This window comes from Schistocerca americana, chromosome 11 (assembly GCF_021461395.2).
Source record: "Schistocerca americana isolate TAMUIC-IGC-003095 chromosome 11, iqSchAmer2.1, whole genome shotgun sequence".
NCBI lineage: Eukaryota > Metazoa > Arthropoda > Insecta > Orthoptera > Acrididae > Schistocerca > Schistocerca americana.
In genome coordinates this window covers 52,468,544-52,486,907 of record NC_060129.1, presented here as the reverse complement: position 1 = coordinate 52,486,907, position 18,364 = coordinate 52,468,544, and positions in this window count along the sequence as shown.

Genomic DNA, 18,364 nt, shown 5'->3' with positions numbered 1-18,364 from the left:
TGTGTGGTACAGTGTCAAAAGCCTTCCGGAAATCCAGAAATACGGAATCGGTCTGAAATCCCTTGTCAACAGCAATCAACACTTCATGCCAATAAAGAGCTAGTTGTGTTTCACAAGAACGATGTTTTGCAAATCATTCTTGACTGTGTGTCAATAGACTCTATGCTTCGAGGTAATTCATAATGTTCGAATACGATACATGTTCCAAAATCCTGCTGCATATTCAATCCTCAATGCGTTTTCATTTAAAACATGTACATAAGTAGTTTTAGCGTAGACGAGTTACAATTTTTTTTGCCGCGAGCACAGCCGAATAGTTATCGTCATTGCCTTCAGTGCGGAAGGACGAGAGTTCGAATTCTGGAACCACCTTAGTTTTTCTATGAGGCCAGGAAGTCTGGAAAAGGTGTCACCCAGCCCTGTGGGGCCAGTGGAGTAGCTGCTCGAATAAAGAACTGGTGATACCATCAGGATACATCTGTGGCAGTAGCAGGTGGAATTATTGGCTGTATGGCGATGACAAGGGCCACGGTCATAGGTAGCTCATCTCAGTGACTTGTAGGTATAAGTTGCCCAGACTGTACAGACCTAAGGCTTAACCTCTTAATGATTTATGTTCTACATCCCCTATTTTGTGTGTACAGTGTACAGGTGATTTGTCACTAGGACAGAATGTACACTTTTTCACGATTTAACACAATGTGGTGACAAAAGTCTTGAGATACCTCCTAATATCGTGTGAGACCACCATTTGATCGCCGGCGCGTAGCAACTCGACGTCGCATTGACTCAACAAGTCGCTGGAAGGCCCCTGCCGAAATACTGAACCATGCTCCCTCTACAGCCGTCACTAACTTGTAAGGAGTGTGTCAGAACTCTCCACTACATGAAACAATATATCCAACTCAACGCTATTCTTTCCATTGTGTAAGCATTCAAATATCGGTAGTAATATATCTGAGGGCGAAAGATGGGAGTGCACTGCTGTGAGACGAGGTGTGTCTGCGAGAGTGGAAGCAGTGGCGTCGGTCGGCAGCTCGGAGACAGAAGACGTGTCACGCTGCCCTCACGGCTGTGACGGCAGATCTCACCACACTCAAGGCTTGATTTCATTTATAAAGCCAGGAGAGATTTAGGTGGCTTAACTACGCTTGGAGATGGAATTCAGGGTAAAATTCGGAAGCATAGCGCAAAAGCAACTGCAAGGTTAGACTCGTAATAGTTAGTCCGAGTTTGCTAAAATCCCATGTTTCGCTTGTCAGTGAAAGAAGGCTCCTTAACGTCCAAATAATAATAAATATTCTCCATATGTAAATAATATGCTGTGGTTACTAAATGTTAACGCAATTCTGAAACTGAAATAATTTGTTAATCTGGCACTCAGCCATTATTGACACATACGTCATTTGTCATTGTCATTATTAATACTTGTTCATGATGATTCTGAAGTTTACAATAGACTTAACTGATAAAATCCCTTCTCACAAGTTATTTAGCAGGTAACAGGGCCCAAGTAAACTACTTTTTGTTAAATTTACTCTTAGTAACAATAAGCTTTAGCCGCTGCTGCTGCATACTGCTGTGCATTGCTGTAAACCACATGGGAAAAGGCAGTCATCTAAAGAGGTGAGTGGGCCAAAACAGAGACACTGTCTCATCAAAACATGTCATGTACTCGAATCCAGTACATTCCGTTGCACAAGTCAGATTCTGCATCACTTTTAAATTCCTGTTCAAAAATGCAGTCACATAATTTGAGTATTGTTTCAGGTTCATTTGTTCCTGTAGTTTTTCATACTGAAATACGCAGTGAGATAGCTAATCCAAATGTTAGTTTTAAGTTTTTCATTTAACGGTCTGCTGAGGGCTGAAATGACAGTGAATCTGACACTCATACAACACGCACACAGTGTTACATGCAGCTTATATTCCGCTTACTGATAGCTCACGTTGCTTACCAAGTCAAGTTTCACAAACGAACACAGGCAATTTTGGCTATAGCTACGTTACATATATTAGTTGAATATACGTTACAAACTGCGGAAATGTAGCCATTGGAAGATTTTGTGACGAAGTGACGTCGCGATTATTTCTCATATTTTTCCATTCATGTCGGCCGATCTGGGAGGGCAGTTATTCGCGCGAACTGTGCAGAAAATTCTTAAAACCAATCTTGAACTTTTGTGGCCCAGTGACATGGGACACCGTCATCTACAAAAATTCGACTGTGGTTTGGGAACATGAAGCTCGCGAATGGCCACAAATGGTGTCCAAGCAGCACAACATAGCACTTTCCAGGCAACGATCGGCTCAGTTGGACGAGAGAAGCCAATATGCTCTATGCAAACACAGCCCACGACATTGTGGAGCCGTCCCCGACTTGGACAGCGCCTTGCTGTCAACCTGGGCCCATGGTTACGTGGGGTTTGCTCTTAGCAACTGAAATCTGGATTCCTCTGACCAGGTCGCCGTTTTCCAGAAGTCTAAGGTCAATACTCCAAGAGAGGCGGTGCAGGCGATGTGGAGTTGTTTACAAAGGAACCTGCGTCGGTCGTCTACTGGTACAGTCCATTAACGCTAAATTCTGCACCACTGTCCTAACAGATACGTTCAACGTACGTCTCACAATGATTTCTGCAGTCGTTTAACGAAGGTTAGCTTGTCTGATAATACGGGTAATACTGACAACTCTACGCAAACGCTGCTGCTCTCGGTCGTTAAGTGAAGGCCGCGACCACTGCGTTGTCCGTGGTGAGAGATGATGCCAAGAATTTGGTATTCTCGGCCCAGTCTTGACGATTTGGATCTCGCCATATTGAATCCCCTAACGATTTCCGAAATATAATGTCCCATGACTCTAGCTGCAACTACCATTCCGCATTCAAAGTCTGTTAATTAACGCCGTGGGGCCAATCACGACAAGAACATTTCCACATGAATCACCTGAGTATAAAAGACAGCTCTGACAATGCGCTGTCCTTCCACACACTGTGTGATCATGTGTGTCCGGACACCCCCAAAACCAATCGTTTTTCATATTAGGTGCATTGAGCTGCCACCTACTGCCAGGTACTCCATATCAGCGACCTCAGTAGCAACCAGACATCGCGAGAGAATAGAATGGGGCGCTCCGCGAAACTCACAGACTTCGAACGTGGTCAGGTGATTGGCTGTCACTTATGTCATACGTCTGTAACCGGGATTTCCACACTCCCAATTATCCCTAGGTCCACTTTTTCCGATGTGATAGTGACGTGGATACGTGAAGGGACACATGCAGCACAAAAGCGTACAGGCCGACCAAGCTGTTGACTGACAGAGACTGCCGTTGAAGAGGGTCGTAATGTGTAAAAGGCAGACATCGGTCCAGACCATCACACATAAATTCCAAACTGTATCAGGATCCACTGCAAGTACTATGACAGTTAGGGGGGAGGTGACAAAACTTGGATTTCATGGTCGAGCGGCTACTCATAAGCCACACATCACGCCAGTATATAAAAAACGACGCCTTGCTTGCTGCAAGGAGCCAAAACATTGGAAGATCGAACAGTGGAAAAACGTTGTGTGCAGTGACGAATCATGGTACACAATGTCGCGGTCCGATGGCAGGGTGTGGGTATGGCGGATGCCCCGGTGAACATCTGCATCATCTGTAGTGCCAACAGTAAAATTTGTAGGTGGTGCTGATATGGTGTGGTCGTGTATTTCATGGATGGCGTTTGCACACCTTCTTATTTTGCGTGGCACTACCATAGCACTTTTCCACATTGGTGTTTTAAGTACCTTCTTGCTTCCCACTGTTAAAGAGAAATTCGGGGATGGCGATTGCACCTTTCAACACGATCGAGCACCTGTTCATAACGCACGGCCTGTGTCGGAGTGATTACACCACGAAACATCCCTGTAATTGAGTGGCCTGCACAGAGTCCTGACCTGAACCCTATAGACCACCATTGGGATGGTTTGGAAAGCCGACTTCGTGCCAGGCCTCACCCACCGACCTCTGCTCAGTGCAGCACTCCATGAAGAATAGGCTACCATTCCCGAAGTAACCTTCCAGCACGTGATTGAACGTATGCCTGCGACAGTGGGTCATCAAGGCTAAGGTTGGGGCAATACCATATTGAATTCCAGCATTACCGATGGAGGGATCCACGAACTTTTGAGTCATTTTCAGCTAGGTGGCCGGATACTTTTGATCACATAGTGTACTTTGTGTACGCGATACTACCGCCACCTGTATATGTGCATATCGCTATCCCATGACACTTGTCGCCTCATTGTATTCTCTTTGAATGATTATCAACTAATTAAGACCTCATACATGGCAACCAGAACGGATTTCCATCACGAATTTCTCCCAAAATACCCCGACAGCAATGGATTAACGGCCGCACAATGTCGTAAGCAATGGGAAGCATATACTGCCATGTAGTTCAACACTTTTTAGAGTGCGGATATTGCTGGAGAAATGTTGATAATCCCAAATGCACAATGTATAGTAAAACACCGAGTATACTCCATACAAGTATTGATTCAATTTATAGTCTTTTGTAGCTTCTGCGTTGAGTATGTCTATCAAGGACAATATGTAATTACATTTCTAAAAGCGATGCTACAGCAGATCGTTTTATTCGTTACAATAGGCCTGCTATGATAAATAGCTATCGCCAGATTATCTGCAAGTACTTGGTACAAAGTTTTGGTACAATGCTCCTAGAATCACAGGTAAATATTAACTAGAATACATTATTATAATTACTTTTACATACATCGGAGAGGTTTGACAACCGTAAGTTATCGTATTTCTATCGCTGTCTCTTGGTTTTAATTATATTCCATTAGTGCTCTTGGAGTAATACCGGTCGGTTTTACTAGATGTGAATTATTATCTGACATAATTTTCAAATTGTCTTCTACTTCTGAGTAACAATTATCTGACAGCATATTTAGCAGACTTATCAACGTTATTGTATGGTTACAATCAGTTTATCATGCTGTAACTGCAAGAGCCTTTACTACTGGTACCATGAGTGGACAGCAAAAAGAAAATAGTCCTACTGTCGTATTCCAGAGATCTCTGCACTGATAAAGAAAGCAGCCACATGAAGTGTAGCACAATTTACCTTCAATACCGGTTTTTATATTTATCCAAATTGGGTTTACGGAAAATTTGTGTTGTGACGTTCTCAACGGCATAGCTACGAGCGCCCAACCTTTTCACTGTTTGGTCTCGCTATTTCCCAGATGATGATGAAATGATGAGGACAACACAAACACCCAGTCCCGGGCCAAAGAAAATCCCCGACCTGGCTGGGAATCGAACCCAAGACTCCGTGATCCAAAGACAGCAACGTTAACACCAAGAACTGCGGATTTTTTCTACAAATAGTCCCATTGAACTTCCCTACCACTCATTTCCTGCCAACCGATAAGTCTGCCTCATAATGACTGCAAACAGTGGTTCACTGCCCTAGGATACGAGTAAGTTGCAGTTCAAATAGTTCAAATGGCTCTAAGGACTATGGGACTTAACATCTGAGGTCATCTGTCCCCTAGACTTAGAACTACTTGAATCTAACTAACCTAAGGACGTCACACACATCCATGCCCGAGGCAGGATTCGAACCTGCGACCATAGCAGCAGTGCGGTTCCACACTGAAGCGCCTAGAACCGCTCGGCCACATCGGCCGGTTAGGTTGCAATAGTCTGTTGTATGCGAATTATTATTGATATGCACAACACTTTGAAGGAACCTTCCAAACAAATGTAATCGACCCACGCCCCATGGTGTGTATAGAATGACGAAGTTGATAACAGATAGAGTGATATTAATTTGCAGCCCACAGTAGTGTCACAGTTTTGATGAATGTAAAAATTTGGAAGGTGGGAATTGAAAATACATCCAAATTCCAAGGAAGTGGCAGTACCAGTTATTTGTACAAAATATTGTGACACACGAGGCAGAAGAATGGACACTGACAATGTGAATAAAAGAAAGGGTCCACTGAGTACAAATGATATGTTTGATGAGGTGTTGCTGTAGACAGAAAAAGAGAACAGACCATGTGATGAGGATATCAGACAAGTTATGGAAAGAGGATTCAGTATTTATACTGATGCACCCGTGCTCTTGGGATAGCATCTATGATTAGTAATCAAAACGTCCTCGGTCCCTGGTTCGAAACACGCCACCACTCTACTTTTGATTAATAATCAGCATTGGCGGCCGAAGACTTCTGGCATAAGAAGTCAACCTGATTCTGCCAACGGCCTTGTCAAAGAGGGCGCAGGAGTGGACAGAGGTTAAGGGTAGTCTCTTGTCCTTGATGTGAGAAACCGCCCCTAAAGGCGGAGAGAATCAGCAATGATCAACGGCATGAGGATGCAGAAGGTATAGAACTTGTGAACTTTAATTGAAAAAGTGTCGTGATGATCTCTCCATTGGCAAAATAATTCATAATAGTTCCCCATTTGGATCTCTAGGAGGGGGGGGGGCGGACTGCCAAGGGGGAGGTGACTATGAGGGAAATACTGAATAATCAAGTAAACGATAACGTTCCATGAGGCTGGGAAAGGAATGTCAGGAGCTTTAATGTGGCAGAAAGCTAGAAAATCAGAAAAGGGAAAGTCTCAATCTAGACACAGAAGGTATCAGTGAAGTGGAAAGAAGACAAGGCTTTATGGTCAGATGGGTATAGAGTAATATCAACAGCACCAGAGAATGGTATAACGGGAGTAGGATCCGTTATGAGTAGGAAGGTATGGGAAAGAATGTGTTATGATCAACATATCAGTAATAGGGCTTTCTTACCAGAATCGATAGCAAACGAACAATGACAACGATAGTTGAGGTATACATGCCGACATCGCAAGCTGAAGATAAAGACAGAGAAAGATATGAAGATACTTAAACTGTAATACAATATTTAAAAAGCGATGAGAATCTAACAGTCATGAGGGACTGGAATGCAGTCGTAGGGGAAGGAGTAGAAGGAAAGGTTACAGAAGAATACGGACTTGGGACAAATAATGAGGGAGTGGGAAGACTAACTGAGTTCCGTATTAAATTTCAGCTGGCAATAGCGAATACTATGTCCAGGAACCACAGGAGGAGGCGGTATACTTGGAAAAGAATGTGTGATACAGGGATATTTCAGTTAGATTACGTCATAGTTAGACAGAGATTCAGAAATCAGATACTGGATTGTAAGGCGTACCCAGGCGCAGATACAGACTAGATCACTGTGTAGTAGTGATGAAGAGGAAGCTGAAGTTCAAGAAATTAGTAAGGTAGAACCAATACACCTAGAAGAGGGATACGGAAGTACTAAGGGATGACGAAACACTCTTGAAGTTCTTACAGCAATAAAGAATAGCTCAGTAGGCAGTACAGTTGAACACAGTTGCACGTCTCTAAAATGGGCAGTCACAGAAGTTGAAATTAAAAATGTAGAATCAAAGAAGATAAGTGCGACGAAACCATGGGTAACAGAAGAAATACTTCATGAAAGAAGGAAGTACAAAAATGTTGAGATAATTTCAAGAATACAAGAATTCAAGTTGCTGAGGAATGAAATAAACATAAAGTCCAGTAAAGCTAATACGAAATGGATGGATGAAAAATGCGAAGAAATCGAAAAAGAAATGGTTGTTGGAAGGACTGACTCAGAATGTATGAACGACAAAAACAACTTTCCGTGACCTTAAAAGCAAGGGTCATAGCATAAAGAGTGCAATGTGAATGCCACTGTTAAATGCAGAGGGGGAAGATTCGTCTGATGTGATAGAAGAAGAATCAGGAGTCGATTTAGAAGAGATAGGGGATCCAGTAGCAGAAAAAGAATTTAAGAGAGCTTTGGAGGACTTAAAACAAATAAGATAGAAAGGGTAGATAACATTCCATCAGAATTTCTAAAATCATTGGGAGTATTGGCAACAAAACGACTCTTGACGTTGGTGTGCAGAACGAATGAGTGTGGGGACATGCCATCTGGCTTTCGGAAAAACATCATGCACATAATTTCGAAGTCAACAAGAGCTGACAAGTGTGAGAATTATCGTGCGATCAGCCTAACAGCTCATGCATCCATGTTGCTAACAAGAATAGTACACAGAAAAATGGAAAAGAAAATTGAGCGTATGCTAAATGACGATCTATTTGGCCTTGGAAAAGGTAAAGGCAAATGACAGGCAATTCTGACATTACGATTGATTCTGGAAGGAAGATTAAAGGAATATCAAGATACATTCATAGGATTTGTCGACCTATAAAAAGCGTTCGACAATGTGAAATGGTGCAAGATGTTCGAAATTCTGAGAAAAATTGGGGTAAGGTATAGGGAGAGACGGGTAATACACAATACATAAAAGAGCCAAGAGGGAAAAATAAGATTGGACGAACAAGAACGAAGCGTTCTAACCGAAACGGATGTAAGACAAGGGTGTAGACTTTTCCCACGACTGTTCAATCTGTACATCGAAGAAGCAATGATGAAAATAAAAGAAGGGTTCAGGAGTGGAATTAAAATTCAGTGTGAAAGGGTATCGACGACACGAATCGCTGACGACACTGCTACCGTCAGTGAAAGTGAAGAAGAATTACAAGGTATGCTGAATGGAATGAACAATCTGATGAGTACAGAATATAGACTGAAAGTAAATCGAAGAAAGACGAAAGTATTGACAAACATTAGAAATGGGAACAGCGTGAAACTTAACATCAGGAGTGAAGTTAGGGAAATCTGTTAGCTAGGCAGCAAAATAACCAACAAGGGCTCTAGCAAGGAGGACAAAAATGGTTCAAATGGTTCTGAGCACTATAGGACTTAACTTCTGAGGACATCAGTCCCCTAGAACTTAGAACTACTGGAACCTAACTAACCTAAGGACATCACACAAATCCATGCCCGAGGCAGGATTCGAACCTGCGACCGTAGCGGTCACGTGGTTCCAGACTGCAGCGCCTAGAACCGCACGGCGGCCAAGGAGAACATCAAAAGCAGACCAGCACTGGCAAAAAGGGCATTCCTGGCTAAGAGAAGTCTACGGGTATCAAGCATATGGCTTCATTTGAGGAAGAAATTTCTGAGAATGTATGTCAGAAGCACAGCACTGTACGGTACTGAAAGATGGACTTAGGGAAAACCGGAACAGAAGAGAATCGAAGCATTTCAGATGTGGTGCTACAGACGAATGTTGAAAATTAGGTACACTGATAGGGTAAGAAAAGACGATGTTCTGCGCAAAATCGGAGAGGAAAGGAATAAGCAGAAAACACTGACAAAAAGAGAAGACGGGATTATAGGACATTCGTTAAGACATGAAGGAATTACTTCTATGGTACTAGAGGGAATTTTAAAGAGCAAAAACCGTAGAGGAAGCCAGAGACTGGAAGACGTCCAGCAAATAACTGAGGACGTAGGATGCAAGTGCTACTCTGAGATAAAACGGTTGCAGAGTTGCAGAGGAGAGGAATTCGTGGCGGCCGCATCAAACCAGTCAGAAGGCTGAGGTCACCACCCCCCCCCCGCAAATAAAAAAAATATTCTGATTATCTACATCTACATCTACATCTATACTCCGCGAGCCACCTTACGGTGTGTGGCGGAGGGTACTTATTATACCACTATCTGATCCCCCCTTCCCTGTTCCATTCACGAATTGTGCGTGGGAAGAACGACTGCTTGTAAGTCTCCGTATTTGCTCTAATTTCTCGGATCTTTTCGTTGTGATCATTACGCAAGATATATGTGGGCGGTAGTAATATGTTGCCCATCTCTTCCCGGAATGTGCTCTCTCGTAATTTCGATAATAAACCTCTCCGTATTGCGTAACGCCTTTCTTGAAGTGTCCGCCACTGGAGCTTGTTCAGCATCTCCGTAACGCTCTCGCGCTGACTAAATGTCCCCATGACGAATCGCGCTGCTTTTCGCTGGATCATGTCTATCTCTTCTATTAATCCAACCTGGTAAGGGTCCCATACTGATGAGCAATACTCAAGAATCGGACGAACAAGCGTTTTGTAAGCTACTTCTTTCGTCGATGAGTCACATTTTCTTAGAATTCTTCCTATGAATCTCAATCTGGCGCCTGCTTTTCCCACTATTTGTTTTATGTGATCATTCCACTTCAGATCGCTCCGGATAGTAACTCCTAAGTATTTTACGGTCGTTACCGCTTCCAATGATTTACCACCTATGGCATAATCGTACTGGAATGGATTTCTGCCCCTATGTATGCGCATTATATTACATTTATCTACGTTTAGGGAAAGCTGCCAGCTGTCGCACCATGCATTAATCCTCTGCAGGTCCTCCTGGAGTACGTACGAGTCTTCTGATGTTGCTACTTTCTTGTAGACAAGCGTGTCATCTGCAAATAGCCTCACGGAGCTACCGATGTTGTCAACTAAGTCATTTATGTATATTGTAAACAATAAAGGTCCTATCACGCTTCCCTGCGGTACTCCCGAAATTACCTCTACATCTGCAGATTTTGAACCGTTAAGAATGACATGTTGTGTTCTTTCTTCTAGTAAATCCTGAATCCAATCACAAACCTGGTCCGATATTCCGTAAGCTCGTATTTTTTTCACTAAACGTAAGTGCGGAACCGTATCAAATGCCTTCCTGAAGTCCAGGAATACGGCATCAATCTGCTCGCCAGTGTCTACGGCACTGTGAATTTCTTGGGCAAATAGGGCGAGCTGAGTTTCACATGATCTCTGTTTGCGGAATCCATGTTGGTTATGATGAAGGAGATTTGTATTATCTAAGAACGTCATAATACGAGAACACAAAACATGTTCCATTATTCTACAACAGATTGACGTAAGCGAAATAGGCCTATAATTATTCGCATCTGATTTATGACCCTTCTTGAAAATGGGAACGACCTGCGCTTTCTTCCAGTCGCTAGGTACTTTACGTTCTTCCAGCGATCTACGATAAATTGCTGATAGAAAGGGGGCAAGTTCTTTAGCATAATCACTGTAGAATCTTAAGGGTATCTCGTATATGAAAGAAACAACTGAAGCAATAGGGCCACTTTAGACATGTGGATGGTAACCTGTGGCATGGTGGCTGTGTTAAGCTTCCTGTAACTGTGCTCATTTTGGCCTGTGCGTTCCACAAACACAGTCTCTCGTCTAGGGCGACGAACATTAATTCGGTCAAGAAAAGATGTAGAAAAATCGACTGAAGCATTCGTGTCACAAAACTATATAATGTTGAGTGTTGTTCAGCTGTAGGTTTGTTTCACATGTCGGATCTAGATGCACTAAGTAACTGAAGTAAGCACTTTGGAAAACATATGTTTCATGTGTTGGCATAAAGTCACAAAAATTGTCACCAAGCTTGTAACACGCAATGCACAGTACTTGCTACAAATGTCAACGTTAGTTTAAAGCAGTCAGTCTTTACGCTCTATCCAAAACCCGCCATCCTAATCGAACCAACGAGCTACCGGTAAGAAACTGCAACTAAATACAGTGTCATTGTCAAAATTGTTGTCATAATACTCTATGATAAGCATTGCTCTCCTAAATGTTTCATAGTTCATTACTTCATAGGTAGCTTGCACCTCACAGCACTATTGCGACTTGGATTACGAAAACTCACAATAAAAATACCCAAAATGGACGTTAATAATTATGCCGGCTTGATAGTGTTTTCTGCCATACTGTTTTTCACGAAACTATATGAATGAATGAATTTTAAAGACACCCTGTATTTTATCATACAGTGTGAACCACATCTCCACCTACGTACTTTCAGAGGTTTTCCAGGGAAACCTTCTAAGTGTTTCGGTATAAGGGACTCATGCTCTCTGGTAGCTTTATCTGAGTTTTTGTATTTATTTTGGTACTTTGCTGCAGTTAGCTCTGTACATCTCTTAAAGTGAAAACGTATGCACAATAGTGCGACAGAATTTGGTGTGTGCCTAACTTGGAAACAAACTTGTTCCATTCAATCAGCGCACCTGCTATTTACAACAATAATGCCTACTTCAAATCTCGACCTCAAGATAACATACGGTACGGCACGCTCCTGCCTCCTGTTTGTTTTTCCAGTGGTGTCCGTTTTGCGTCGGCAGAGATACACGGAAATATCGATAGGTTTGCTGGTAGGTATTTGCCCAACATGCACATCATGTACGAGTTCACTGAATGCAACGAAGAGAGGCATAGCGATGTCAGGCCGAGTAACTGCTTCCACGTCACACTACCTTTGCGATGGAGGTTTGTTGCGTAAGACTCTGCTCGATGACGTACATACTTGGCGATTTCATGTTGTATCATCTTTTATTGTTCTGAAGAAGTAAACCGACTAAATCAAATAACATTATTACTCAGTAATGGATAATTTACTATTTTTACCCGCGTGGTTGACGTGCAGTGCGATCTTAACCACGATCACAGTAAGGTGAATAATGCTATATCTACTGTTATAAGCTTACGAAGGATAACCGAACAACGTGCAGGTATGCATAAGAGTACTAAACAACTAGTCAAACTTCCCTGAGCCACTTCCCACCTCCCACATATTGTACAATAGTAGGGGAATAGTGTCCGCCCTGGGACAGTTTTTATTTATTCGAGATGATATATCCCCACTTCTCCCCCCTGTCCCCTGGTGTAGATGTCGCAACATCACATTGATAAAGGCACGGGTTTTCCCCCTCCCCTTTTTCCACTTTCACTCTCCCGCTTGCCCTCCCCCACTCTCCATCCCTTCCCAGAGTTCCCAGTCGAAAATAGGTGGGAAAAAGCTCAGTCTGTGAAAAGGTGCTGGTGTGGAAAGACGTAGGGCAGTTCCATGTGTTATCCTGTAGGAAATTGAGCTAAATTCCAATTTTAGGTGGCACATGTGTTCAACTGATGAGATCTAGGAGGGGTTTTTTGACGATTTTACCTGTGAGCATTCAACTGAAGACTATCTCCATAGTGCCCTACATGGCGATTGTAAAGGACAGATAATGGACGAGAATAAGAAGGAGAATACTGTTCAGTAATAAAGGTCATGCAGTAGGATGATTTGCCATATCATCCAATACTGTCAGTCACAGTGTGGAGGCTATACTTTTTATTTACAAAATTCAAATTGTTAACAATTTGCTGTGCTTGAGTCTCTTTTTTTTGCAAGAGTAGCTCATCATACTCTGCATTTTATTCAATTTTGGAAGGTGCAAGTGTAGTAAAATACTTTGAGAAAAGTTATCGACACACGGATATATCTGACAGAACTAACATGCCTGTGAATCCAGGTTGTGTAAGGTAAGGACATCACGCCACCACCGGTTTCATGCAATCTATCCTTTCCAAACACCATCTGTGCCTTTGTAAAGATTTCGGCAGAATTTATCTCTTACTTCACCCAGCTTTCCGTACCTATAACGATATCAGCTTCGGTGCTTTCTATCAGCGCTTGAAGTTCCAGTACTTTACCAACGCAGCTTAGACAGTTTACAATACTGACTGCTGCTTGGTCCCCACATGTCCTGACTTTGCCCGCACCCTTTGAGACTGTCGCCCTTTGTGTACATGCCCGAGGTCATCTAACCTAAAAAAAACGCCTAGTCCACGCCACGCAACCCCTGCTACCCATGTGCCTGCCTGTTGGTTGTAGTGGACTCCTGACCTATCCAGCAGAACCCGAAACACCACCACCCTATGGCGTAAGTCGAGGAATCTGCAGCCCACACAGTCCCAGAACCGTCTCAGCCTCTGATTCAGACCCTCCACCTGGCTCTGTACCAAAGGTCCGCAGTCAGTCCTGTCGACGATGCAGCAGATTGTGAGCTCTGCTTTCATCCCACTAGCGAGACTTGCAGTCTTCACCAAATCAGATAGCCACTGGAAGCCAGAGAGGATTTCCTCCGATCCATAGCGAAACACATCATTGTGTCAACATGAGCGACCACCTTCACATGGGTGCACCCTGTTCCCTTCATGGCATCCGGAAGGACCCTTTCCGCATCTGGAATGACTCCCCCCGGTATGCACACGGAGTGCACATTGGTTTTCTTCCCCTCCCTTGCAGCCATATCCCTAAGGGGCCCCATTACGCGCCTGACGTTGGAGCTCCCAACTACCAGTAAGCCCACCCTCTGCGACTGCCTGGATATTGCAGACTGAGGGGCAACCTCTGGAACAGGACAAGCTGGCATGTCCGGCCGAAGATCAGTATCAGCTGGAGACAGAGCCTGAAACCGGATCGTCAGACAAACTGTAGAGGCCTTCCGTTCAGCCCTCCGGAATGTCTTTCGCCCCCTGCCACACCTCTATACGACTTCCCACTCTACCGTAGGTGAGGGTCAGCCTCAATGTGGGCACTATCCCAGGCAGCCTCAGCCAAAGTCCGATCGGGGGATGTGCGGGACGAGCTGGCCGTCCCCTACAAATCCCCGTCTGGACCTCCACAGTTATGCCCATTGGCCACAGCCTCAAGCTGTGTGATCGAAGCAAACACTGCCTGAAGCTGGGAGCGAAGGGATGCCAACTCAACCCACATCCGAACACAGTAGTCGCAGTCCCTATCCATGCTAAACACTGTTGTGCAAAGAACGTCTGAACTAGTCTACTGAGAGCACGAACAATTCGACACAAAATTTAAACGGTTATTAAAATACAAGACTGCCCAGTAAATGCAGTAATGCTGCTACATGGGCACTGCTGACACACTGCTTGGCGGCAGAAGGCTAACTGTGATGTCAGTAACGTACAAAGACTTTTTGAAAGGAATAAACAAATGACAGACGACTACGCGACTTTACAATTCACAGATATTAAAGTGCAGATCTGCCCCTGCTAATTACGAAACTACACTATGATTTGACGGATTTAACTAAACAAGTGCGTTAAGAGCACTCAACTAAATTTTCAACTTGACTACTACACTTATATGAACGCTAAATAAGCCACTTGCTGCTACTTGCGCACTGCAGGCACACTGCTCGGCGGCAGAAGGAGACTACGCGATTTTACACTACTCAGGTACTAAAACGCGATGCTACAACTCTCAAATACTATGATACGCCCGAAATTTACGAGTTAAACTACGCAAGTACCCAAAAACACGCAAAGAAATTAAGAATTAAACTATGTAACAAATAAGTGAGCTAAGAGTATACGACTTGCTGCTGGCAGCTGCTTATCCAATGGCGGCAGGGAGCACACTAAGAGTAGGCTGCAGTAGTCTGTTGAATACGGATTATTATTCAGATGCACAACACTTTGAAAGAACCATCTTAACAAATGTAATCGACCCACGCCCCATGGTGTGTATATAATGACGAAGTTCACAACAGATAGTGTGACATTGATTTGCAGCTCACAGCAGCGTCATAGTTTTGATGACTATAAAAATTTGAAAGGTGGGAAGTGAAAATATGTCCATAATTCCAAGGAAGTTGTAAGGGGTCCATAGGTCCTTACTATAAGTTTGCACTCGGCACAGGTCGAAAGGGCAAACAATCGATAGTGTCGGGTTGCGAGAGCAAGTGAGAGTTGAAGTTAGTTCCCAGGTTGTGGGCCGAGCCGTGTGTGAGGCCAGTTGCTATATTTCCAAGGCTGTACCGACAAAGGGAGTGGCCATCGCCGCGGTTTAACCCCTCTGTGTTAGAATAATACGGTAAAGGGAAGAAGTACAATTACAAGAGTGATCAGTGATATTTTTGTGCCGATATTTTTGGTTTCGCGTCTACCGCGCCGGCATCATTTGGATTGCAGTGTTGGATTGCAGTGTTGGGTTACAGTGATTGAATTTGCGTGTGACGATAATGAATAGCGAGGAAGCCTGTGCTGAGATTAGCCGTTATTAAATATGTATGACGAAGGCAGTGACCGTCTTCCTTTTTCTTGTGTTTTTGAGACGAATATAGGTCTTGATTAGTGAAGCTGTGTTGGCGTTCTTCTTGTCACCAGACATTTCATTATTACAGCATTTGAGAAGGACAAAATGGAATGTAACAACTTCACAGCAGTCCATTCTGATTGCCAGCTCCATTAGGTACACGGTCACATTAGTTAATATTTATTTGGGCTGCTATTCAGATCCCGATTGAGCGAGATACATATATCGGAGGTGTTACACCCTTGGCTTACCGTGAAAGGACAAGTGCAATTTTCGGACGAATCGTAAAGAACAATAGGTAATTTTACCTTGCTTAACGCAAGAAAATATTTTGTCAATGTTGGATCGGGACAGAGCATAAACTTTAAAATCGCAACACGATTCAGTGCATTTTTGAACAATACGAAGTAATAATATCTTACGATTGCGAATAAACTGTTTTTTCTTGCCACATTAGATAAGAAAAACAGTGTTGATAAACTGTGTTGTAATGTGCAAACGCGTAAATCCGCACGAAAAACTGTGAAAAGTGAACACTAAAGAAAGACACGTGTGAACAATACTGTAGCAAAACGAACTAAGAATTCGTCACGAAAGCCTTAAAGAAGTGTTTAGTGGTAATATTTTGACTGAAATTGCTTTTTGAATAGTGAAATTCGGACAGCTTCAAGTGGACCCATAAACTGTTATGCGGACGACAATTCATGTGGCGACGCAATTGTTGAGTGACGTCACGCAGACCCATGTAGCAGTTGCGCCAAAGAGCTTCGATCCGGGAGGTGATTTCACACGTCATCCCAACTACCTGTGCAAGGAGTAGGTCAAGCACAGACGCACTACACCGAGCGCCGATCCGGCATCTAGCGGCCGAACTACTAACTACGCCCGCCTGCAGCGCCATGGAGTGGCCGGCTGAGAACTACGACGTCCTGCCACAGCGAGCAGCGTGACTGCGAGACACCGAGCGCCGACCCGGCATCTAGCAGCCGAACTACAAACTACGCCCGCCTGCAGCGCCACGAAGCGGCCGACGGAGAACTATGACGACTCGCCATGGGTCTTCAGCGCGACTTCACGCTGCTCTGGCGGCAGTACAGCGCCACGACCACTTCAAACGTCAAAACATCGCGACTCGTGGTAACGTCAGTTGGTGAGTGAAGACGACTGGTTGACATAACATTTAATTGTAGTGTGCAGTCTTCACGGTAAATAAACGTTTGTAAACTGAGTTTCGCATTAGGAAAAGTGCCCAATTACAGTAATTTCCGAAAAGTTTGCGAAACATACTCTGAAATATAGCATACCTATTTATGCATACTGCGTTGTCTAAATGGTAGTTATACAGATATGCTTATTGTTTTTGGGGATTTTACATTTATAGATTTTATGAGCGGTGTGATTTATTTTGTTTAGAACATTTTACATAAGCTGTGTATGTGAGAATTGATATTTGACGTTATTAGGTTTTGAGAGTTGTTATGTTCGGTATTCATATGTAGTGTATCAATTTTGGGATTAACTGAAAACACTGCAGGTACTGTTTGATTAATTTCATGGTAATTAGGAGTGTTTTGGGTTACTAGAGGTTATTTTGTATTACTTGCCTGTGCTTAAAAAATAAACCAAACATGTCTACTGAAGATAAGGAGGTTTGTGAAGCAGTAGTTGAAAGGAAAGGGACAGGACAGGAAGACAGAGATGATTCAGGAATCAGTGCTATGGAGTGTCATTGGATGGCCCATCAGCACATTCAACTAGTTATCCCAAGACACCGGGACAAACAACGAGAGATAAGCCAGTTTCAGAGGATGCAGATATTCGGTCGATGTTAGCAGAGTTGCTAAAGGAGACCAAGGCATTAAAGGAAGATTTCCAAAAAACTGGAGAATCATTAAAGGAATATTTTCAGGAAACAAGGGGAAGGAGAGAAATATTCCACAAATCAATACAGGAAGGTTTACAAGAATTTAGAGAAAGCTTAGAAAAGTCATTTAAGGAAACTATAGCACAAGAGCTCAAGACATCGGAAAGGAAGATAGTATACAATCTGAAGAAAGAAATGCGGGAGTTACCAGAACGACTGAAGATGAACATCGACGAGAGAGAGAGTAAGCTACCGAAGAATATAGACCAAGTCCAGGGAGACGTGGAGAAGATGGAAGGAAAGTTAACATCAAAGATAGAAGACGATGTTGAAGAAACTAAAGCCGAATTGGGAGAAAAGATCACCGAGGTGACGCAGATGCAGAAACAATGCAACGATGCGGTTAAGGGGATAGGAGATAGGCAAAACCAATTGGCTGTCAGTCTGAGAAATGCTATAGCCGTGCAACGAGAAGAGGATAACCAGAGGGTTGCAATGGAAGGTGAGGCCTTCACTTGGGGAGTCAAGAAGAAGGAAGGAACTACTAGTTATGATCAGTTTGAAGGAGAATTCTTGAAGAAATACTGGTCCAAAAGTCATCAGTGTGGAGCACTTGAGGACCTACTACATCGCAAGTCACTT